General features: G+C 38.4%; 3 pseudogenes; 2 read left to right on the top strand and 1 right to left on the bottom strand.

Moving 5' to 3' along the window:
* Positions 1 to 1,419: 1,419 nt before the first annotated feature.
* On the top strand, positions 1,420 to 2,013 carry LOC115757574 (annotated as a pseudogene).
* A 604-nt stretch (positions 2,014 to 2,617) lies between these two features.
* LOC115757564 lies at positions 2,618 to 4,245 on the top strand (annotated as a pseudogene).
* Positions 4,246 to 5,648: 1,403 nt separating this feature from the next.
* LOC115757563 lies at positions 5,649 to 11,043 on the bottom strand (annotated as a pseudogene).
* Positions 11,044 to 24,737: the final 13,694 nt, after the last annotated feature.

Genomic DNA, 24,737 nt, shown 5'->3' with positions numbered 1-24,737 from the left:
ACTTTTGTCGGATGATTATGATATCGGAATTTCGGTCCACTCCATATGTAATCTATATGACATGACAGACATTATTAAACATCGAATATCTCCTGTTTGTTAAATTGAAGTTGCACTTGCACTTTACTCAGTACATTGATAAATTAAATCATACTTTATTCGATGTTAAATATGATAAACTTATTTGAAGGGTTGCTCATACTCTACCACATCACTTAATACACAAGTTTCTTTTGCTAGAGAGAGAGAGAGAGAGAGAGAGAGAGAGAGAGAAATGACAAGAAAAAAAGAAAAGAAGTTGCCTAGCATTCGTGCATTTGTAAATTAGTCTTGTTGTAGTCCTCTAGGGTTTGATTTAAAAAAAAAAAAGCTTTATACTGGGGATGAGCATGATTCCATGATAGAATAGTAGATTTTTCAATTAATGAGTGCTTTATGCAAAATACGCGGTGATTGTTTGTAGAATCGTAGATTTTTCAATTATAGTCAGAAATAAGCGTGTCGATCTGTCATCATGGAAGCAATTTTCTGTTCAAAATATGCATGGTATTGAAACCAGAATCAGTCCCACATGCTCGTACCCATCAGACTATCCATTTGGCATTTCGGATCCAGTTTCCTAAAGTATAGGTCCCACCAAAGTATTGTTTATTCTACAATGACAATCAATATCTACAGAATATTTTCACTATTATGTATTATTTTAATATTTTATTTAAACATTTGACATATTAAGAAAATTTAGATAAGGCTCCTTTTTGTGTCGTTGGCAATATTCATTGATAGTAGAACATAGTTGGAGCAATACTTTATTAATATGAACCTAACTTTGTCTTTATTAATCTGTAATTTGCTTTAATAGCCGAGACTATCGTAATAGGTTGTCGTCTTGTTGATTTGGCTTTTCTGTCCAAGTTGGAGAGATCCAAAAGCTTAGAAGCAAGGCATCATCATAAAGACAAAAGGTTTTGTTTTTTTCATTTTAATTAAAGAAAGAAAAAATTAAGGCATCATAGGACAAGACCAATTGAACTTTTGTAAGTTGCCCTTTCACTAAAAAAATATGGCATCATAAAGACAAGACCAATCAATTTTTTATTTTTTATTTTATTTTTTATCTTGTAGCAAATCTTAAATCTTATATAAAGTAAATATGCATTTTACATCGTTTTCTAACAATTTAATCTTTTAAATAATATGACTTCACATTCAACTCTAATATGAGATTAGCCATTAGAGCCGATAAACTTTTAGAGAAGGTTGCTGCGCACAGCACATGTTAACTCGACGTAATTGAGGTGACTTCATGATCGAATGAATAGTTGAGGAGGAATCGAAGTAAAACATTTTATTTACTTGCTCAATTTTAGACGAATGTATCTAAGAAGAAGATTTCATGTCTGAGTGATATTGCATGAAATGCAGTCTGACGGTCCATATTACCAAGTGAAGAAAGGGAGGTGAGACGGATGGCTGTCAATGGCCACGAGAGTGCCACCTAATATCTTGCAAGCAAAGTCGACCGTTGATCAGATCCACAAGCTCTTCAACCCCAAGGGCCTAACCCTAGAGGATATGGTGGTCCTCTCCGGCGCGTACACAACCGGGTTCGCGCACTGCAAGCAGTTCTTGAGTTGCCCATACGACTACAATGGCACAAAGCAACCCGACCCGATGCTCGACCCGAGGCTTCTGAAGGCCCTAAGGATGTCTTGTCCGCACCTCGGGGGTAACAAGGACATTGTCGTGCCGTTCGACGTGAACACGCCGTTCTTGTTCGACCATGCATATCATGCAAATCTCGAGGCCAAGCTGCCTGCTGGCCTCAGATGAGGCCTTGTTCGTGGACCCGAGGACGAGGCCTGTGGTGCAGGACTTGGCGAAGGATAAGCAGAAGTTCTTTCAAGCTTTTGGAGCTGCGATGGAGAAGATGGGGTTGATTGGGGTCAAGGGGGGGAGGAAGCATGGGGAGAGGAGGAGAGACTGTAACTTTCATCTGTGAATGTCAATGCTTTTCTTCTTCTTCTTCTTCTTCTTCTTCTTCTTTTTTTTTTTTTTTTTTTTTTTTTTAAATTTCATATTTTCTTTTAATTGCATTTGGGTTTTGGTTTTGTTGAGTTTGATCGTTTGGAGTTGTTGTAGGAGTTGTAGGTGAGGCCTTGTGAATGGATAAGAGTTGTCAAGAATTTAGGAGAGTGGCTTTGTATACTATGTGCACATTCACTTTTTAATTGTTCACTTTGACGTTGTTCTTTCAACTAATGGGGATTAACTTCATTTAATCTTAAGGATAAGATCATTCACTTGTTAAAATTTTCACATTATTTAATTTTGGACTTCAAACTCTTGACATTCAGTTCTCGTTTAGGGGAATGTTAGCCTCATTTTTCTGTACTAGAGATGCATTATAGATGGGGGAGTTCGGTGAATATGATAGAATTGGCCGTATGTTTTATATACGCTGTGTGAGAGATGAAAGGAGTTGAAAAACAGAATAGGATTCAAAATCTAAGAAGCACCGACACTTTTCGAAGGCCTCCATGTCATGTCTGCCGCTCTTCCCGGTGCCACTCTTCCCGGTTGCATCCGCTTGTCTCGGCCGCCGTGTTTTGCAACAACGAAACTGCGGCGCCTTCGAATCAGGGCCATGATAGCCGTCGTTCAGAGGGTTGCCTCCGCCAGAGTCGAGGTGCCTCTCTCTCTCCCCACCCCTATCTTTAGAGCTTCGTCGGCTCATGTGAGCTGCTTCATTGCAGGTCGAAGCCCCCACACCGTCGGAGATTGGTCCTCGCCTCCTCATTCTCATCGGAATCCACGAATCCGACACCGACTCCGATGCTGATTATATGTACGAAATACTCGTCTTCTTATCCAAAATCCGCTCTTTTTACTTCGCTGATGGTCATTTCTCTTGCTCTGTTTGGTGGTTGAATTGTTCACTCCTAGAGATTCGAGTGCGAGAGATAACAATTTGAGGGTCTTTTCTGTTTTTTGAAATTGGTTGTAGATGTCGGAAGGTCTTGAACATGAGATTGTAACGAAAGTTCAGGGAGAGGGTGGGACCAAAATGTAGCTTCTTCACTCGAGTTGCTTTTGCGTTCACCATAGAGAAACGGATTTTTCTGTGCTTCTTTCTAATTTGTGCTACATCTGCTGTTGCATTGCTGGTAATGCAGAAGAATTATGGGGTTCTTTTAGGTAAGCAATTGGTGGATAAATTCTGAGGATTTCACGGTTTTCTGCAACCAAAGTAGAATAAGCAAGTAATCTCATGCTGGGTAACTTGTGGATGCTACAGTCAGTCAATTTACATTGTATGGGTTCTTGAAGGGTAACCAGCCAGACCTTCATGTTGCGATGCCACCTCAGAAGGCGAAGCCCTTCCACGAGTCTCTGGTCGAGAGATTTCGAAAGGCTTACAGCGCCGATGCCATTAAAGGTAAACCCTTTTCGGTTCTTTAGTTGTCTTGCTTAGCTTGGATGTAGCATTTCGTAATTCAGATCGGTGAAAAGCATGAAAGTTGATTCGAGAAACCGCTAAATGTACATCTCAGTGTCATCAAGAAAACAGTTAGTGCTAGCAGTTGTCAATGTTAATGACATCTGCATTAGAATACAAATTAGTATGTGTCTAAGTCTACAGTCTGGGTTTTCTTTGGACTGTTGTGGTGCCATCAGATCTCTTAAGGATAATGTGAGGCTCTTTTGACATTTATTTTGCTCGACTAGAGCAGCCGCATTCAGCTATTGTATCTGCTTCAGGGACTTTCACAGTGTTTTCGTACAGGCTGCCATCGTAGATGTAAATCATGACATTTGCTGGCTAATTTTTTGGCTTGGCAAATCTGTTCATGTTTAAGATAAAAAAAGAGTTCCTTTGCTGACTATCATAAAAGGGCATATCATCGAGTGCTATCATGTAACTGTTCTTGTTCATCGGTATGCAATGTATATTCACTTGCTGCTGGATATCGTGTATATATTCTACTGTCTCTTTTCCCACTTCGCTTGCTGATTTATTTTCCCCATCTCCCTTTGATTCGAGCAGACGGCATATTTGGGGCAATGATGAAGGTATCTTTGCGTGCATTCCTCTTCCTTTTTTTCGTTCCTTGTTCCAATAGTTGTTTATTGTCTGAGGATGCTTTCTTCTTAAGCATTGTTTCTTGTTATGATTTGTAGGTCAACCTAGTTAACGATGGACCAGTCACCATGCAGCTCGGTTCATTGCAATCAACCAGGTGAACGTGACGTAATTATTGGTGATAGCGGCATTAGTAGAGACCCCTTTAAAGTATCTGCTGTTAAAGCTGACAAAACATTGTCATCGTCGATCATTTTCAGGAATGCTCAGTCTGCGGCCGAAGAGTCGGGAAAGTAGTCATGTTGCATGGTATCTATGAACCTCACAAATCTCAATTGTAGAATTCTTTGGACGGAACGCATTGAACTGCAGTAGCGATGTGATCAGTGAAAATATACCCTCGCTGAACTTACTGGGTTTTGTCTGGCATTACGTTAACCCTGCATGATCTAGTAGAGTAGGTGAAATGTATGATGCACTCAGATAATACAATAAGCTTCATTCGTGGCAATGGGCTGTACCGGGTGACGTCTGTACTCTGTAGCTTTCTCGACTCAAAAGTTTAAGATGCTTGCCCAGGCACTATAGTGATGTTTGCTATGTAGGGCATGCAACCCCATAATGTTGTATGGTACCCGCCGTCCAGTTAACAAGGATTCGGTTCCTCTGTGCCCGGGGTCCTGGCCCCCCGGACCCATGTGCCCTAGACTCCTCGAAATGTAATTTATATCTTCTGTAGTATACTTGTTTGTCGACTCAAAAGGTTTGAGAAGGACAAACCGAAGTATCAAACTGATGTTTTTCATTTCTTGAAACAAGACTCACAAGTTGTATAGTTTGTAGGATTTGCACACTCATAAATCATAACAGGGTACAATATCTGTCTGTCCCGGTTGCCTGACCGTGGGTGTTGGCTCCTGGACCGAAATTGCCTGAAGGCTGGACCTGGGACACTGCTTGCCGGACTGGAGACTTGCCTGTGGACCTGTGCACTGAGGTTGATCCCACTTTAAAAGCATATCAGGAAATTTCTCAGCTATATATGCCAATGAGCGGACTCTTGTTGGTACTTATTTTCTGTAAAAAAACTTGTTCGATGAGAATATTTTTCATTGGAAAGCAATTTTATGGGAACAAGAAGGCAATATCACCGAGATTCCATTTCAATTTTGTACGCCTATTTCGGGGCTTTTAGATTTTTAAAACATGTGATGGAAGGACCAAATTAGGGGGAAAAGAAAGAAAAATTAATAATCTTGAGGTGAGGGAACAAAATTAAGTTTGAGGACCATATTCCAAATTGTTGCTAGATAAGAGGCCAATTTGTTTTTTTGGTAAGGAAGAGACCAATTTGTTACTTCATCCTTAAACCTGTAACTGGAAAAATGTATAAACTGAAATGCAAAAACCATCGTTCGAGATTCTTCTGTAAACAATAAGGCAATTCAAAGGGAAGATATGGATCGGTCTCTTCTTAACCTGGGATGTGATGAATATGCTGTATATGATAATCATAATCCCCACAACGACAAAAAAAAAAAAAAAAAACAGGGAAAGAGACTACTCAGGCATAATTAGAAGGCAAAATGCCAACATGAGAGGTAATTCGTATGAATTTGTCCAAGTCGAGAATATAGAAAAATGGCGAGATCACCTGTTGATGGAACTCTTCAGAAAGTCTGAGGGGTGATACAGTGCAATTCTGTTCATTGCTACAACTTGATTGACAGGATGGCAGTGGCCACAAACAAGGCTTCTTCCCAGTTGGTAAGATGTCCATCTGCCTGTCCATGAAAGTTGCACATCGATAATGAGGATGCCTGTAGCATTTAGAGAGAGATAACTGTGGTGCTATTGTCGTTTGACTTTGAGTCTCTTCATTTATAATGAGATGCATGCAGATGAAAATTGAAATGGAAACCATTTCAGCTATAAACCTAAGGAGGTGCTTACTCATCCATTTTTTTTAAGCCATCAAAAGCACAGATCATATGCTTGAATATTTCCATCAAGGAGCAGTCTACGATGTCTCCGTTGGACTTCGAAACACCCTCAGCAGAATGAAATTTGCATGAAGGAGCCAAGTGGGCCTGAAGGATATCCATGAAAAGAAAGAAAAATAATCAATATAATGCAAGACCTCAAGACATTGTAGTGCGTATTTAGATCATATCCTTCACCTGTAAAGCATGAGCTAGGAGCAACTGGACTGTTTCTGCACCAATCTTCTTCGTAATGCATCTCAAGCTACTCCCATTTGAGAGGCACTTCAAAACTCCACCAAATGTTGGATCATCAGTGTAATCACTTGATCTTTGCGTACAAACAGAAGGTTGTTGATCAGGGGAAAGAAAAAGGGCATGCAGCTATCATGGATGACAGGAGTAATTCATCCCTTAATTTGTCCATGTATAAAGCATGTCTAAATGAAAACTTCCGTTGAGGAAAGATAGAAACACTTCATCAAAGAATTGGCAGCAATCCTATGGTCTAAATCAAACCTTGGCAGTGCACTTAGAGAGATACTGCAAGATAAGCTCTAGCTTCCATTTTGGTTGGTTAAAACCCCGAAATCAATTATGTGAAATTAAACTCAATCTTCTAACAACCACTAAATTTAAAACGTGGCAATAGAGACATATGAATTGTAGTAGTATCAGAACACAAAATATTGGCATATTCAGATAAACCATCCTCAAGTTTCTTCTAACGATACTTTGCATCCTGTAGTTTCTACATTTACATTTCGCACCTTAGTTTCAAAACCCTACACTTCGCATTTCAATGTTTCAAAAAACCTATTCTGTGCCTCACATTTGCCTATGGTGTTAGACCCCAAGGTGTCAAGCATTAGGTCCCTTCAAAACTCTAGCCTGCAAAGAGTAAATACTGAAACTAGAGGGTGCAACATGTAGATTTAAAATTAGGATGTTCATAATTGTGTTTTCAATTGTCCCTAGTACTTTTCATGAATGTGAGTCAATATACATCCACTAAAGAAGAAATACAACAATATTTGTCTCGCTGCAAGTTTTAGGATTTTCCTTTTACTAGATAAGAAAAGTCCAGATGGTTTTTTCGAAGGTCTTGCTAACAAGTGCCCCCAAACACTCATTAAACATGCTCAATAAGGAAAAAGTCAATTTTCAAAACACTGATTGTGCATATCATGAGAATATTCACTGCATCGGAAAGCGCAATATTTCTATATCTAATTGCTTAACAAGTACCCTTTCTGACAAAATCCTTCTTCAGAAAGTTTGAGAGCTCTAGCAGCCCAACTCTGCCACACACCCCACCCCTTCTCCCAACCCAAAGAAAGAAAAGAACAAACAACAACCACAATACCATCCCAAATATGTCCATTGTGAGAGGTAGAGACAGTCCTATATTGGTACCTGAAGATATGGAGACAGGATCTCATTATTGTACGTCAGTTCATCTAGTATTATCTCCAGCAATGGAGCTCTGCACTGAATCCAATGGTTAATGCATTCTTAACTGTAAACGGAATTACCAAACCAAGGTGGTTTATAAGGTGATTAAAGCTGGGAAACATGTACCTAAAACCATCAGCTCTTGTAGTACAGCCTTTCTTATCTGCTTGGTTTTTCAACACATCAAGCTCCATAATCTAAAAGAACACAAGTCAGTACCTCAAGTAGAAAGCATTGCTCTAAGTCCCCCTACAGCAAAAAACAATTACCATTGTCATAAGTTTCTGCATAGCCATGCAAGTATTGTCCACAGCTTCAAGTGAAGCAATTCCCAAAGAAGTGTCACAAACCTAGGATGACTTGGCCTCTGAAAACTCTGGAAGTATAAGATCATTACCAAATCCAGTGCAAAGTTGTAGCATCTCACACAAAACAGATGGGCAATCCTTCATCAAGTGCTTGTAGCTGAATCTTCTTGAGCACTACACAGATGGCAATGCATAATAATTGACTGTCCTTGTACAAGATTTTACAAGATAACATCCTTCCCCTACCAATACCGCATTATCAAACCAAGGATTTTTTTTCTCTCTTTAAAAGGCAAATTAGAACATGCGCAAATGATGACATTGCTATTGTTGCCTTAAGAAGTAGTAATTTAGCAGATATAGAAAATCCCAAAAGCATGCTCAGCAAAGACTCCCTTATGACAGTCCAATTCATGGTTTCTGCAATAGCGTGTAGTCTCTTCAGCCTTCATTGTGAGGCACAAATGCACAAATTAATGGGATTACGATGAGACAGGACATTTTAACTTTATAAAAATTGCTGTGAGAAATATGAAGCAATAACATATTTCTCAGAGACTGCAGTCAAATAAGACAAGGAAAACCAATATTTTTCAAGCTATAGAGAACCTGTTATCACATTAGACACAAATTACACTTGGAGTGGAGCTGTAGAGAACAAAAATAAATTGGTGTCTGGCATAAACAGCAAAGAGGATAGAGGAGTCAGGATGCTGGAACAGATATAAGTATTTAATATCAAATAACAGTGTAGTGTGACCGTTACCAAATAAACTCTAGAATAGGAGACATTAACCAGACAGAGTATACTGTGTCATTAAAGATTGTGTTGGACTAATTACCTCCATTTTCCCTTCTTGACCAGAGTTTCTGAATAGTGACTAGCATAATTTTCTGACGATAGAAGAGGAAAGAAGTTCTTGATCATTTGTAAATTTACCTTTAGCTCAACTTACTGCTTCAGCTTTTAATTTTGCACACAAAAGTTCCACCAGAAAGAGGGTTGCAAGAAGAAAAATGCCTATAGAGCTAACAAGTAAGATACATAATGTAAAATAGATCAAGCTTTTCCTTTTTGTTCCTTTTGTTTTCCAGCTTTATTGAACTAAGTCAATTTATTATGAGCAGCAGACAGATATAATTCACAGTTCACTCTTCCCAAAATGGAATGGTCAGTAGACATATTACTAATGCAACTTTGTAAGCATGATTTACCAACATGGGGAACCATCTATTCACCAAAGCAAGAGAGTTCGGTTTAGTTGACATAGCACTGAAAATAAAACAGGTAAGCAGACCTCCATATCAACTACTTGACGATTTGTCCCATCCACCAGTGTAAATAGGCCTTGTATCAGAAGATCAAAACCCTGCAGTTCATCAAAGAGCTTTGACTAACTATGGCAAGTGTCATGGACCACTTAAGAAGAAACTCCGAACAAACACCAGAAGGTTAACCAAAAACAAGCTCAATCACCACCATGAGCCATGATAAAAGAACTCACATTTGCAATCATGAAAGTGCAACGGCACTTTCTATCATCTACATGATGTACGAAAAAAATGCTTTACTCTTCTTAGGTAGTGCTAGGTTTTAGAAAGAGTAAAAGAAAAACAGAAGGAGAGATTGCATTATGCCATCCAACCAAAACCTAGTTTTTATGAGAAATTGGAACATAATCATATATCCGTAGCCGGCTAGCATTTTTAATATATTACATTCATATGCATGTTTACATGATTCAAGGTCTAGATATATCTACCGTTAAATGCATTTCAGTTCACAAGTGGGTTGCTTAACTAATCAGTACTGGCGCCTCAAACCTACAGAAAGTGTTAAGAGCAACAAAACAAAAGGAATGTTACCACTGCAAGAGAAGTTATTGCATAACTTTCAAATCAATCAATTCCAAAGAAATGAAAAGGGAACAGATTAGCCAGCATACACAAATTCAATCAGTTTAAAGTACTATAAAATGAATGTCACGAAGCATGTCTTAAATTCAATTCACGGAGGGGTCAAGTGGTCCACAAGGGTTTTCGTTAACCGCTGCTCTCCCACTAGTAGCACTGTCTGAAGTGAGAGACAAGGGAGACGAAGCCCGTTACAGAGGTGCTGCTTTAGCAATTGAGGGGGGAGAGAGAGAGAGAGTACTAATACCTCCTTAGCACTTCAAGCTCAGGTTGAGCAGCTGAAGATGATTCGGATGTACCTCCAACAGATAAGAACACGCAAGGATAGCGCTTCAAATAGATCAAATTCAGAACTTTGGTCATCCTAAATGATTACATCAATATACAGAGTGGCCATTTACCTTTTCCAACTCGTTAAGATGTTGGAAACTCAGCATGATAGATTGCAGCGATTCTCCGGTCCTGAGAATCCGAAAGATAGCCTCCTCAACATTTTGCTGTCGCCACCAAATGAAAAGAAACTCACAATCAATTTAATGGGCAACCAAAAACAAAGCATTAAATCAACAGAAAACCTCTGGTACTCATGAAAGGTAACGAGCGACGCAAATGTAGTGAGACCAAAGAAACCAAGCTGAACGACACAACAGACAGAATCAATAGGTGATTGCGAAGGACTAAAAACTTGATAGTCGAGCTTAGCTTAACATTAACACGTTCGAGATCTCAATTTCAACATCTAGCACAACGACAATCACAGAGAGGGAGAGGGAGAGACCAAATGGGGGCATTACTTGGTCGGAGGAGATCCATTTTCTGCAACGACTGAGGCACCGCGAACTGCTTCGAGGAAAGCAATGCCTAAAAGTTTTCAATTCCCCAGAAACGAACAATCACAATCATCAATACTGAAGCTCGCATTCGAAGTCGAAACAAAAAATGCCGCCGATTTTCAAAACATGCACGTGGAATCGTCAATCCAACAAAAGAAAGGCGTGAACTTTTCGGGAAGAGAACACACGTACGATCGTCGTGAGAGTAGCGAGGGTCGCTGGACTCGAAATCATCGAAGACCGCCAAGGCGTTCTCTTCGACGCCCGCTTTTAGTCTGACCCTCCTTTGGACGCTACCATCAGTGGCCTCGTCTCTCGCCATTGCCCGTTCCCCCGCAGCTTCCGGTCTTCTTGCTTGCAGAGACTTTCAAACCCTAAAGATTGCAGAGAGATGGGAACTGAAACTGATGACTGAAGCTTTTATGGTTTTCCCGCCATCGTTGTGTTGGGCGTAGAAGAGGACGGAATCGGATTGACCCGAACTAACAGCTTGGTGCCCCGAATTTTACAAAAAGAGAAAGGAGAAAATAATAAAAGGAAAGATTGAACATTTTCATGAAAAGATAACAGATTATCATATGACAAGTTCCATAATATATATATATATATATATATATATATATATATATATAATTTAGCACAATGTTCAATGTGGTGTTCAACGCATTCCTGAATTGTATAAATATGCTCAATGTTATCCTTCCATAATTTAAGTTCAGGGTCAATATTGAATGTTTTCATATGATCCGTAGACTATATTGAACATATACAAAAAATTTAGGAATTATATTACACATTGAGCTAAAGTTCATGCATCATATCGAACAAATCAAAAGTTTATGAATCACATCGTATATTAGGCCAAAATTCAAAGACTATTTGTGTCATTTTCTTTTTAAAAGAACCCATGAATGATAGAAAAACATGCTTGGAGATATCACTCCGGAAAGACAAGGCATAAGAATTAGAGGGCCTAAGACCTATCTAAACTTCCCAATTGAGCAAGTTGCTCAAGCTACTATTCCCGAGGATTGCCGGCGTAGAGTGTCGAGTAATTCGGCCACTATTTCTCAAGGAACGGGCGGTGATCGCGCGTTGCTGGGTCGTGGAGAGAGAGTCCTCAACACAGTCGTAGTCTTCGTTGGAAGCTTCAGCGACAGGCCACACGCTGCCGCTGGGATCAGGTTAAAACACCATTCCTTGCCACTTTATACACTGACTAGTTTGCCAATAATGACTAGTTATTGGGATAATCGAGAGTGAAGAAGATCCTCTGATGCCGAGCCCAATTGGGCATTAAATGAAGTGAGACTTTCCGATGATTGAGTGTTAACTATAGATTGAGCCCCTTGCATGGACCGAGAGCCTACCACCATGGTTAGTTTGATTAGTAAATTGTTCTTCTTTCTAATTAATTTTGCCAGATCAATGTGGAGTACAGATTTGTCCATTCTTCCCGTCCGAGAAATTTAATGGTTTCAACGATTGAAAGCAAATGGATTCTGGCATCCGTTGAAGTCTCAAGGACTTTGTAAAATTTGAATCACTAAAAAAGGCTTGGACATATAATTGAAACAAATAAGGAAATTGCAAGGAACTTCTAATGAATGAGAACAAATTGTTTAAATTCTCGGACGCATGCTTGCTTAATGACCGGATTTGAACAATGAGGGTGCGTATGGTAACGCTCCAGAAAAAGTGTTTCTGTTCCCAAAGTGTTCCCGGAACACTTTGGGAACAGAACCGTGTATGATAAAAAAGTGTTCCCAAAGTGTTCCGGGAACACTTTTCAGAAATGGGAACACTTTTGGAGCAGAAACGAGAAACAAAAAATACTTGTTTCTTTGTTCCCGGAACACTTTTATCAAAGCTTTTGAACACATTTTATAACGCAAGAGGAACACTTTTTGCAATCCTCTGTTCCTGGACTACTCCTTCACACTTTCAAAGACGACGACTTTTTATCAAAGCTTTTGAACACATTTTTTTTTTGTAGTTACCAAACGCGTTTACGTTCCCAAAAATCGTAGCCGGGAACAAAACGAGAAAAAAGTGTTTCTGTTCCAAAAGTTGTTCCGGGAACAGAAACGTTACCATACGCACCCTGAACTTCTCCATGGAAGTCAATGATGTGCACAGAGGTAGTAAAAAGCTTAAGATACTCAACTGAAAAGCTTTGATAATTACAGATAAATACTAAACCCGAGAAATCTAATCTACTTTGAATATCAAATCCAAAAGTCAAGCAAAATCCAATCCGAGTGATCTTCTGCAAAAATCTGATGGGCTCCTTGATTGATGTTGTACAATTCTTGTTCCAACTGTATTGTCTATGTTGAATGTCTTGAGAGATCCTTCATTCTTCCCGTATCGTTGATGAGGCGTTTGTTACGCATCCTAATCTTCCTCGCAAGAATCTCTAACTGTCTTTTGACTTGTGGCCTACTTCATGGATGACTTATAACTACTCCCGATCCTTAAGCAACAGCTATCACTCTTAGCTGGTTGATCCTTCTTGCCTCATATTTTGACTTTCTTTCACGTTTCGCGTTAATCCATCCTTGACACATATGATGAACTCCACTTCCCGATGTCAATTGTGGGTTAATTCATCTCATTGAAATTCTTCGATTTAATTTTGGTGATTTTGTAAAAGGTCATTGACAATGGTAAAAGTCATTTTGCGTAGTTGTGTGATAGATAGATAGCTCATCAATGAAGCAACTAGACAAACGGCACAATGCGGGGTTTGAGGGTGCGGATAAGGTGCAAGAGGCTTTCTTGGGCTGCAAAATTTTAAAAAAATAAAAATTAAATAATTGGAAGATTTTGTGTTAATCTTGTCAAATTGTTGTCCATCTATGAAAGTTAATTTTCCATCTATTATAGAAATCCTTCCAATAATCGAATAGCAAGAATGCTTTTAAACTACCATATACTTCAAGAAAATAATGTGAGGACTATGAAGCTTTGAGGAATTATAAATTCTTAGTTGATAAACATATCAACAAGTTAGTATATATGATAGATGATGAAGAAAAGAATAAAATTTGATCCTTTAAGATACAACAAACAATAAAATATGCTGCACCCAATATTGACTTGGTAAGGACTTTGCTAGCATTATAGTGTTTGAGTGATTTTCAGGATAACATCATGTTTTGGGCCACAAATGATTGAACAAACGGATCCCATAATAAATTTTAATTACTTATTAGTCAATTTTTGTGGCTCACAACAGTAGATAAGAAAATGTCACATAAGCATATTCCAATAAACAACCTGCAAGTGATTTGAAAGCATAGTAAGCTGTGAGGCTCTAGCTCCATGAAGAAACGAAAGGAGAAAATATCATTCTCTAAATAGACGTCATGTAGGAAAGTTACTGCCATCTAAATCACTAAGAACATGCGAAAGAAATGTCATTTTCATTTGCATTAGTAACATCACTTCAGTGGTTTCTAAACTCTTGTTATATTCTGGTATTGGTTACTAGCTAACTATTCTTAAGGCGGATCCAAGTTTTGATGAAAGCCCATGTCCTTAACTATCCCCCGAGGCAATTGATTTTGTGAAGAGATTGTTGAACAAGGATCACATAAAGAGACCAACGGCCGCCCGGGCTTTGTGTAAGTCTATAGAGAACAAGAATTAGTTTCTAATTGCCAATCTGGTCTTACTAGTTGCTTTTTATCCCTCCTAAAAACCATTAGTATGGTTGCAGATTGGTATTGCATCCGATTTTCGTATTCCCATATTGTTCACTAGGTCATCCTTGGCTGGCTTCTCACCATGATGTCAAGATTTCGCTAGATATTAGGCATGGCCAAGGTTTCCAAAGTTGATTTTTGAATTTTAATTAATTTTTATATTAGGTGTCAACAATAATAACAGAAAATGTAATTAAGATGGTGCCAAAAACTACGTCATTTTAGGCCAACCCGGACCCATTTAATCCGGGTCGGGCGCCTTTGGTACAAATCGGGTTAATTAATCAATATAATTTTTATTACATACAATAAATAAAAAAGAAATTATAAAATCATCAAGAAATAAAAAATAGAAAATGATTAAAAAATAAAAAAATTGAAAAAATTGAAAAAATCCAGAAAAAAAATCAGAAATTTTTTAGAAAATCTAAAAAAAAAAGGAAGTAGCTAGTTTTAACTATTTTGATGGACTTAGATTCCCCAGAAATGGATGATTTTGCCCTTTTGAGCAAATTGTGCACATTTTTTGAAATCAAAACCCTAATTGAACCTTCTCTAAGCCTCTAGGGCTTTACTAGGGTCAATTGGTGCAATTTACCCCTGCCCATTGGATCCTCGATTGCGCACTTATATTTCTTGATTGTGGTTGCTATGGTGGTTCCCATTTACATGAAAACCTAAAAATTGGATTTTTACCTCATATAATTTGAAAAGTGAAAACCTGTATGAACAAGTTAGAAAAACACTTGACATAGGCACCTAAAGGGCGTCGGTGTGACTTGACATAGGCACCTAAAGGGCGTCGGTAGCGACACCGACATAACCAATTCCCGGTAGCCATAATCTCTTTTTGCGTAGAATCGAACGGCTTCTCCCGATCGCTTGATAGTGTTTTTGATGCACCCTCCTTAAAGAATGGTTTGCAACTCCAAGCATATATAGCTTTGCACATGTCTCATGATCATTTAACAATCAAAATCAATTTACCCACCCACTTGCGGCGATTTGGTATGGGTTTGGGGGACCCTTTGAGCTAAACCCGTCCTTGAGGTTTAGGAATCCATTAGCCCACCTCGAGTCCCTTCTTGAGGCGAGTCGCGACAAATGTGCATAACACTAGGTTGCAGCTACACAAGCCATGAATTCCTGGGCTTGTGTTTTCGATGGCATCTACTTTGGAGCATCAGATTTTACCTACATTGCATATTCTATGGCTAGCTTCTAAATCTTGATAGCAAAGATTTAGGGGTTCGCCATGGAATATGCTGAGTAGGTGAAACCCGATGCTCCAACGTAGAAGCCTCGAAGACACAAGCCAAGTAAGTCATGACTTGTGTAGCTGCAACCTAGTTTTATGCACATTTGTCGCGACTCGCCTCGAGAAGGGAATCGAGGTGGGCTAACGGATTACTAAACCTCAAGGATGGGTTTAGCTTGGGTCCTCCCGGACCCATACCGAATCGCCACATGTGGGTGTGTAAAGTGATTTTGATAGTTACACGTTCATGTGACATAGCAAATGTTTTCATGCTTGTGTAGTCGAATAGGGTAAGATATAGCCAGATGAAAAAAAAAAAAAAAAGCTACCTAAGTGTGTGATTATAAATCTAAGGATTTGGTTAATCAGAGGATGGATATTTCACGATGTTCTTTTAGTATCGAAGCTGTATGTTCTATTAAGTGCTAAATTTATTCATGATCTAATTTCTCAAGCAATCATCATTTTTGGTAGACATTGCCAAAACACTTATACAATATCATTGTTGGTTACAAGGCCATTTTCATGTTTGTGGTGTTGGATTGTGTGTGAGAGACTATGGATGCAGATAAAATGTCAACTCCAAATGCAACATAGAAATTCAAACTAAATATGCGCAAATGTGGCAATGACATAGCAAATTCATATTCAATATGATAAGAAAAGAAACATGACACTGAAATGGCATGGCAAGAATGGATACAAAATGAGAGAATGACATTGACAAATTCGAAATTCAATGAGAAGATAATAGACATGGCAAATACCAAATTCAAATATAATAGGTATGGCATTGGCAATGAAATGATGAGTTTCGAATTTAATTTAGCCGTACCGAGTAAACGGTGTGCAATATTAGAATTCAAAACATGAGAAAATGACATCACATGCCCACAATAGGAATAAATTTGAAATAAAACAACCACCAGCAAAAAGGTGTTCCAAGACATAACACCCTATCTTCCAAGCTAAAAGTTATCTAAAAAAGCTTTCGTCTTCCGTATGATGTTGTATTAATATCAAGTCCATGCATAGAAACTAGTGAATTGCCTACTAGAATTGCATAATTAGAGGAACATGACATGTGCTTTTGGAACTCATCGAGGATCCTTTCCAGATAGTGCGAAAATATTTACCGGCAAAGCAGACTCATAATCAAAATCTCCCCCGGATTTAAAAAAAAAAAAAAAACCTTCAGATTGTGGGCATATAAATCTCATCAAGCTTAAAATCCACGGAGAGAGCTACCATCTTCAACCAAATCAAATCAAGTCCCAAAGAGCACAATTTACACTTGTAACTTTCAAAGGCATCGCATCATCAATGACAAAGAGCAGAAAATCAGGAATCGATGAAGAATCAAACCTGGAGCTTCACTTTCTTTTGAAACTAAACGTTCACCAAATGAGGCTATGCACCATGGGATCTGAGTCCTCCCAAAAAACCACTGTGGAAACAAATCTAACGATCAATTCTCGAAATTCTTTCTGAAACAGAGAACTTAGAGAGAGAGAGAGAGAGAGAGAGTACTGCCAGTGAGTGTCGAGGTTGTCGCCGCAAGGGAGGAGAGGGAGGCAACGGTGCAGCAGGGGGAGTGCGGGCAAGACAGGAGCCAGAATTGTTCTCAAAAGCGCCCGTGAAGGAATTAGAATTGCCTCTGGCATGGTATTATTAGATCAGAACGTACGTAAGCTCTCAACATCACTGACTCTCCACTATGATTTAATGCCGAGCGAACAGTAAGGCACGATCTGTTATAGGTAGAGAGAGAGCCTTGGGACTTATTCGGCTTGATTTTCGCCGATTTCACATAATCGGTTAAGGTAAAATAAGCTTTGATTTGAATGAGTCTTGCTGAAGTTGAGGAGGGCTGTTAACATAGTCGCGATTTAACGCGTGTAAGTAAATCTTTTCATGCTTGGGGAACACAAAATGGCTTCGCACAAATCAGAAGCAAGAATAGTGGAAGAATCAGATTTTCAGAGGAGTCGGGTGTGTTTTCAAAAGTTGGTTCCGTAAAGATCGAGATTTGGAGGTTGCATGTTGCAGATTTTCGGAATGTTAACTCTCTAATGGTATATAGCAAGCATTTTTATGCTTACATTGCAGTTTAATTTGACATTATTGAGATGATACTGTTCATCTAGACCACTTAATGAGCGTCACGAACACTCATGGTACTTAGTCCTACATTAATTTAAAGGAAATGAAATTATAACTAATTACACATGTGAAATACATATTTATTGGATGTGTTTAAAAAAATAAGCGATGAAAAATGACAAGAGAAGTTACTAGAACTAGTCGCGTCATACATTCATATGGTATAATCATTTAAGGGTCGTCTCGAAAGGAATAAAAAGATGGAGACTAGGTTAAGGATTCACCAAAGCACACATGTGAAGATTGATGGCTTTATATAGTGTGTAACTAGGTTGTAAAAAGAGAATGGAATGAAGTTATGCAATATGGATTCCTCAAGATCACGGCCGCGAGATGACTCAGCCGCCTCTGTCTTTTCTCTCAAGTGCATTTCTCTCCAACTGACGAGAGTTGCCCTTGCCCGATCTAGTGAGAGACGGGTTTGCTTGGACAAGGGTGGCCCTCACACTACGACAGGGCCGCCCTCAACGGCCAAGGGCGAGGGTTAGAAGGAAAAAAAAAAAAAACAAGTAAGTGGAATGATGGATTGAATGTATGAATCAAACAGATTGGAGAAGGAGATGATAGCAGGGAAGTCAATGGATTGCACGGTTTGCACGAGGTGGATTGGCGTGGGTTCGAGAGGAGCTCGCATGCTTTGTTCCCACATTTTTCACGGAGATTGCATCGTCGGGTGGCTCGAGAAAAGCACAAGTTGTCCCAAATGTATGACCGAGTTGCCTTAGTAATGTCACGTTGTGGAAAGCCCTGAATTTAGCCATACGCAACCTTAGCAATCGGTGGAACCTCCATGAGATAGTGTGGCCACCATTTGACAGTTCCTACCGTCACAAAAGTCCTACCGTTAGGCTAGCCGGGCTCTAAATCAGTTAATGATGCTTTGAAACTCAGTTATAGTCCTCCTCGATTTATAGTGCTTTAACTTTTGTCGAATTATCATAATATACAAATGTCGGTCCACTCCATTTGTAATCTATGTGACATGACAGACATTCTTAAACATTCGAATATCTCATATTTGTTAAATTGAACTTGCACTTTACTTAGTACATTGATAAAGTAAATGGCACTTTATCAGATATTAATTATGACCAACTTATTTAAAGGATATCATATACTCTACGACATCACTTAACACACTAGTTTCTTTTGCAAAAAAAAAAAAAAAAAAAAAAAGAAAAGAAAAAAATTGCCTTGCATTTGTTCATTTTTAAACTAGTCTGATTGTAGTCCTCCGGGGTTTTAACTTTAAAAAAGAAGAAGAAGAAGCTTCATACCCAGCGAGAGAGTGAGTTTTGGTCCATGAGGTTCTAAACGTTAGATTATACGAGCTGTGGTGCCAAGTCCTAGAGGTGTCAAATGGGTGATTTTGTTTGGATTTGGGTCGGGTCAAATATGATCCGACCTGTTGACTCATCTAACCCATATTGACCCATATTTAATGACTCATACCAAACCCGACCCGCAATTGACCCATACCCCACACGACTCGTTTTGACCCATATAACCAAAACACACTAATATTCTAAAAAAACTTATACAACTTATTTAAATTATTTTAAGCTCTTCACATTTATATGTTACTTGAAAAAAAAAACTTCGCATCAAATAAACAAAGGTTAATGCTACAAAAAATCTCAAACTGGTATACATGTGACATATTTACTCTAAACTATTTTTTTGATCACGAAAAATCCCAAACTAGTACACCGTGACAAATTTACTCCCAAACTATTTTTTTACTACTAAAAATCCCAAACTGGTACACTTATGACAAATTTACTATTCGTTAGTTTATGTTAAGTTAGATTAATACCTTGAAAAATTTCAAACTAATACACTTTTGACAAACAGAAGATACAAATCCAAAATTGATATACCCGTTAACCGCCTCTTATCATCCAAATCAGTAATTTGACGGAAAAATTTAACAAAAATTAACGGAGGGTAAATTTGTTACAAGTGTACTAGTTTAGGATTTTTTGTGGTTAACAAAATAGTTTGACGTAAATTTGTCACTGGTATACCAGTTTGGAACTTTTTGTGATATTATCCCAATAAAAATAGTAAATAAAAAAAATAAAAAAAGTAAAAAAATATGTAAAAAGATCTATAAATTGAAATACTTAGAAATATAAAAAGGCCGGCAAAATGGGTTGCGACCCACATTCAATGAGCCTAGTTTCGTATGGGTAACTTGGTTTTTGAAAGTGGATGTACATGTGTTTAACGAACTTAATGGATCGTCGGGCATGTTTGACCCGAATTTCCTAATTTGCTTTCTGAATGAATCTCATTTTCTTTTTTTTGTTATTACGAGTTGTTAAAAAATCAATCCAATTTGTGTAAGGAGAAACACCTACGTAAGACCGTAGCGAGTAAAACAAAACAAAACAATTGCAATCTCATTTGGAATTGATCCATTTGGAATTAAAGATTGACTAATTCCACACATGTATAATCTCCAATTACAAGAGCAATTTTAAGCCGAATCCAAAGTTAATGTTCCAAGTCTCAAACATATGGAAAAGGCAAATCCTTTGTTTCAATGGCTCGAAAATATGCATATGTCAACGGGGTCTAGTAATTCGGCAGACACGTCACCGAGCTTGGCAGTCCAATGTCGAAACATTTTTCCGCTTGTCACCTTGCAGTTGAATGACCTGCATTGACATATCGCGCAGGATAGATTTTACCTCTATCGAATTCGAGAAGAGCTCCACCATCGCATTCACTACAGAGAACATGAAGCATCGTAATTCTCTTCCATTACTGACTGTTGAAGAGTATTCCCGTACTTTGGATTTCCATGGCACTTGGCAGCATCATTTTGAAATCAGGAGATTGCGGAGCTATAGACAATGATCCGTGACAAGTAAACGCTATTGCTACTGCAACAGAACATGAAGTCAGTAAGTGCTAAGTCAATACACATTTGAAATGCACCTGAAGAATGTTTTAAGTAGGCCAGGTAACACACGATTAGCATGTCATCGACAACGAAATAGAACCAATTAGATTGTCTTTTCATATTGCTGAAGTCTTTAGAATGAGTAGTACAGTATATTATCTAGGAGGACTTGATGGTTCTGAAATCAAGAAACTCATCCTAAGAATAAAAGCTATTTGAATCTCATTTATCCACCAAGAGGAGCAAAGGGCATCAGAAAACATTTCCTCATGAACCAGCTCAGAAAACTGATTACATAAAGCATGAATTAAATAACAGACTGAAACTATTTGCTGGCATAACATCAGGCTTAAACATCAATGTAACAGATTTCCTAATGTTAACAACAGGGCAGTTTTAGGCCAACACATAGTACAATGTAGAAGCTAGAGCACTGCCACAAGCATCAAGTGATGCAGATACTGTTTCATGCCTATCACTCCTATAGCGTAGATTCCCTAATCTTTCACTCTGCGAAGAAAAACCATAGCTAATATAGGTATGTGGTTGGGAAAACCATATGCAACAGCCATATCATCTAACCAACATGTGCATTAAATCATGTGAGTAAACCAAGAGGAGAATGACATAAAAGAAAGTACCTAATGCAAATGGTCTTCAAAGTTGACAATGAGAGACCACAGTAGAAGTGAATCTTTTTGGTAGTTTAGAGAAAATAGAGTTATTTTCCTCATCCTCATGAACTAAGGATGCAACTCTACGGCTTTTGGATCATTCTGTAGTTGAATATTCTTCTCGATCCTCGTTAGATCTTGACATGTCAACTAATTAGTTAGAGAAAAAGTGAATTGGAACAAGTTGTAAAAACTAAAAGAAAAGATAACATCCACAATTTCCATTCCCACTTCTATTTTAAGTTTTAATCAGCCAATTCCAACTCAAGATCTTGGCTCCTTTAACCGGTCAACTTCTGAAAGAGAAACAATCCAACAAGAGACACCAGACGGAATAATAGTCTACCATGACAACTTGACTGACTCGTTATCATTAACTCTCACTGTGTTAGACAAATTAGCAATATGCAAATTTCAAGAATGATTTGGAGGCACCATTTTATCAAGAGGATGTCCTCTTCATCTCTAATCTTGTGGACAAACAAAGTCATAGGAAATTATGCAAGCACACAACTCTTGAAAAAAAACATTGAACAGAAACTTGAAAATCGTAAGAATTGTATTGCTCACAAGGCCTTGTGAATGGATCCATGGGTCCAACATTTCCAAAGCTAACCCCTGCGACCAAGAAACGCCCAAAATCAATTTCATTTATCAAACATTTTCGCAAAGCTATTCCTGGTTCTTTTAGCACAATTAGGCCCATATGCATCGGCAACACCAATCATAAGGACAAAGATGCCAAAACTTCGCTCATTTCTCACTACAGAAGCTTGACTAAAAAAGGGTAAGCATCAAACTACGAAACACTCAACTCAAAGTCTTCCTTCTTCAACAAAAACTAGACCCGCAGCCGAAGAATCGCTTACATCCCAAAATCAACTTTCTGCACCGGCAGTTTTGTTCCCATAACATTTTCGAAGACACTTTAAACGACAGAAGACCAAAGAAAGACAAGGTACGAGAAAAGAGGGAAAACGCATGAGAATACGATGTTTGAACTGCGGGCGACATCGCAGTTGACATCGCAGTGCAAGGCAACGAGTCCACACCAATTAACAAGTATGCCCAAAGTGGACACATATTAATGTGCTCAAAATGCACACGGGTTGATTGTGTACTCTTTTTTCAATAATAACAACAACAACAATAACAACAGCAACACCAGCAGCAGCAGCAACAGCAACAACAAGAGCAACAACAACAGTAGCAACAGCAACAACAACAACAACAACAATAAAAGAGGGGCACATGCGCACGATCATCAATTGTTGCTGATACATTTATGGTTTGTCCGCAGGTTCTTTATCCTTTTTGTGGGTACCGTGATTTGAATATCAAGAGTATGGAGAATTGTCTCCACGAGATTGTTGGCACAATTAAGATGGCGATTACTCACAAGTTCTTTCTTCCATTCGACATGCGATTGGTGGTGTGTCTAAACTAGAGACCCGACGTATGTGGAGCCTGAACTGAAGACCATCTGAACCAAGTCGTTTACGAGAGGTAATCCGTTTAACCCCCTTCTATTCTAATGATTATTTATTAAAACACACGAACAACACCTCTAGCAATACATGTATGGTTTAATTTTATTTTTTGCTTCTACCGTGTTTATTATTATTTTACCTATAAATATTCCGTAAACACCAATAGATTATTCCTTATCACGTCATCTGGACTTCATTGGAATCGGATCACCACTCTCTCCCACGTCTCGCGCTGGAGTCAATTATGAAGTCGAGGGCTCCGCAAGCATGATCATAAACTTTTTCTATACAGACAACATTATATAATATTCTGGAAAACATGTGTTGTTATCTTAATCTTCACACTAAAACTAAAATTGTACTAATACTGTCAATATTAGAGAAAAAAGAACCAGTTCAAGAAAGCCAATCAAATGGGGATATTCTTTTGGAAGTTTGGAACATTCTCATTCACTTATTTCAGCAAAATGCTCTTTTGTTATCTCCATTAGGATAAAAAAAAAAAAAACAGTCAGTTAAAAAATATAATCTTGCAATATTTGGGATATATATATATATATATATATATAAATATATATGTATCAATAATCCCTACAAGATACGGTACTGGTCTTACTAAAGGCCCTTGTGAAAAGAAACTCTCCCTCCTCTTCCCCTCCGTTAAAAGATCATGCAGATGCACACCACAACTAGTAGAATTAAAACCGCAATCCCAATCCCCACCAATAGACCACTACTGTGGGAAACGATGCCATTACATAGTGGGGATTGGGATTACGGTTCTAATTTCTAGTCGTGATGTGCATCTACGTGATCTTTTATCGGAGGAGGAATAGGAGGGGAAGTTTCTCTCCACAAGGGCCTTCAGTAAGACCAGTACCATCTCTTGTAGGGATTATTGATATATATATCTATCCCAAAAAATTGCAAGATTATATTTTTTAACCGATTGCTTTTTTTTTTTTTTTGGTTAATCCTAATGGAGATAACAAAAGAGTCATACGAGCGGTTGGAAGAAGCCGTTCGATTCTATATAACCAAAGACTATGGCTGTCGGGACTTGATTACCTATAGCCATTAGGTAATCATAGAAGACACGACTGTGCTTATGCAATAATTGAAAAGTTAGCTACCTAAGTGAACCATTGGGGGTTGCCCCGGTGGCCACTCTTCCCATTTTGAAAGAGAGAGGTGGGGGGTTCGAATCCCCACCTTCGGGGTGAGTAGGGTGGGGATGGTAAGGAGCGAGCAGAGTTTCACTACCTACACACGGCACATAGCGCACACGGTATGGCTTGTATAGTAGAATAAGATCAGCATACGTAGCATGGCTTGTATAGTAGAATAAAATAGGACATAACTGGACAAAAAAAAACTACCTAAGTTTACATGTGAAAAAAAAAAAAACTAGAGATTATAAATATGAGGATTTGATTAACCGTAGGACGAATATTTCACGACATTCTTTCAATATCGAAGCTCTATTCTCTATGAAGTGCTAAATTTATTCATGATATAATTTCCAAGCAGGCATAATTTTTTATCCAAATGTTGAGACGTTGCAAGACACTTATTCACCATCGTTATTGATTACAAGGCCATTTGCTTTTTTGTGGTGTTGGGTTTGTGTGTGAGACTATGGATGCAAATAAAATGTCAACTCCAATGCAGCATAGAAATTCAATCTAAATATGTCCAAATGTGGCAACGACATTACAAATTTTCAGAGTCAATATAATAAGAAAAAGACATGACACTGAAATGGCATGGCAAGAATTCACACATAATGAGAGAATGACATGAGAAATTCGAAGTTCAATTAGAAGATAACAGACGTGACAAATACCAAATTCAAATGTAATAGGTCCATTGGCAATGAAATGACCAGTTTCGAATTTAGGTGTAACGAGTAAACGAGGTGCGATATCATAATTCAAAACATGAGAAAATAATAT

This window comes from Rhodamnia argentea, chromosome 5 (assembly GCF_020921035.1).
Source record: "Rhodamnia argentea isolate NSW1041297 chromosome 5, ASM2092103v1, whole genome shotgun sequence".
NCBI lineage: Eukaryota > Viridiplantae > Streptophyta > Magnoliopsida > Myrtales > Myrtaceae > Rhodamnia > Rhodamnia argentea.
The sequence above is the reverse complement of the archived record's forward strand: the minus strand, read 5'-3'. Positions and strand labels throughout refer to the sequence as shown.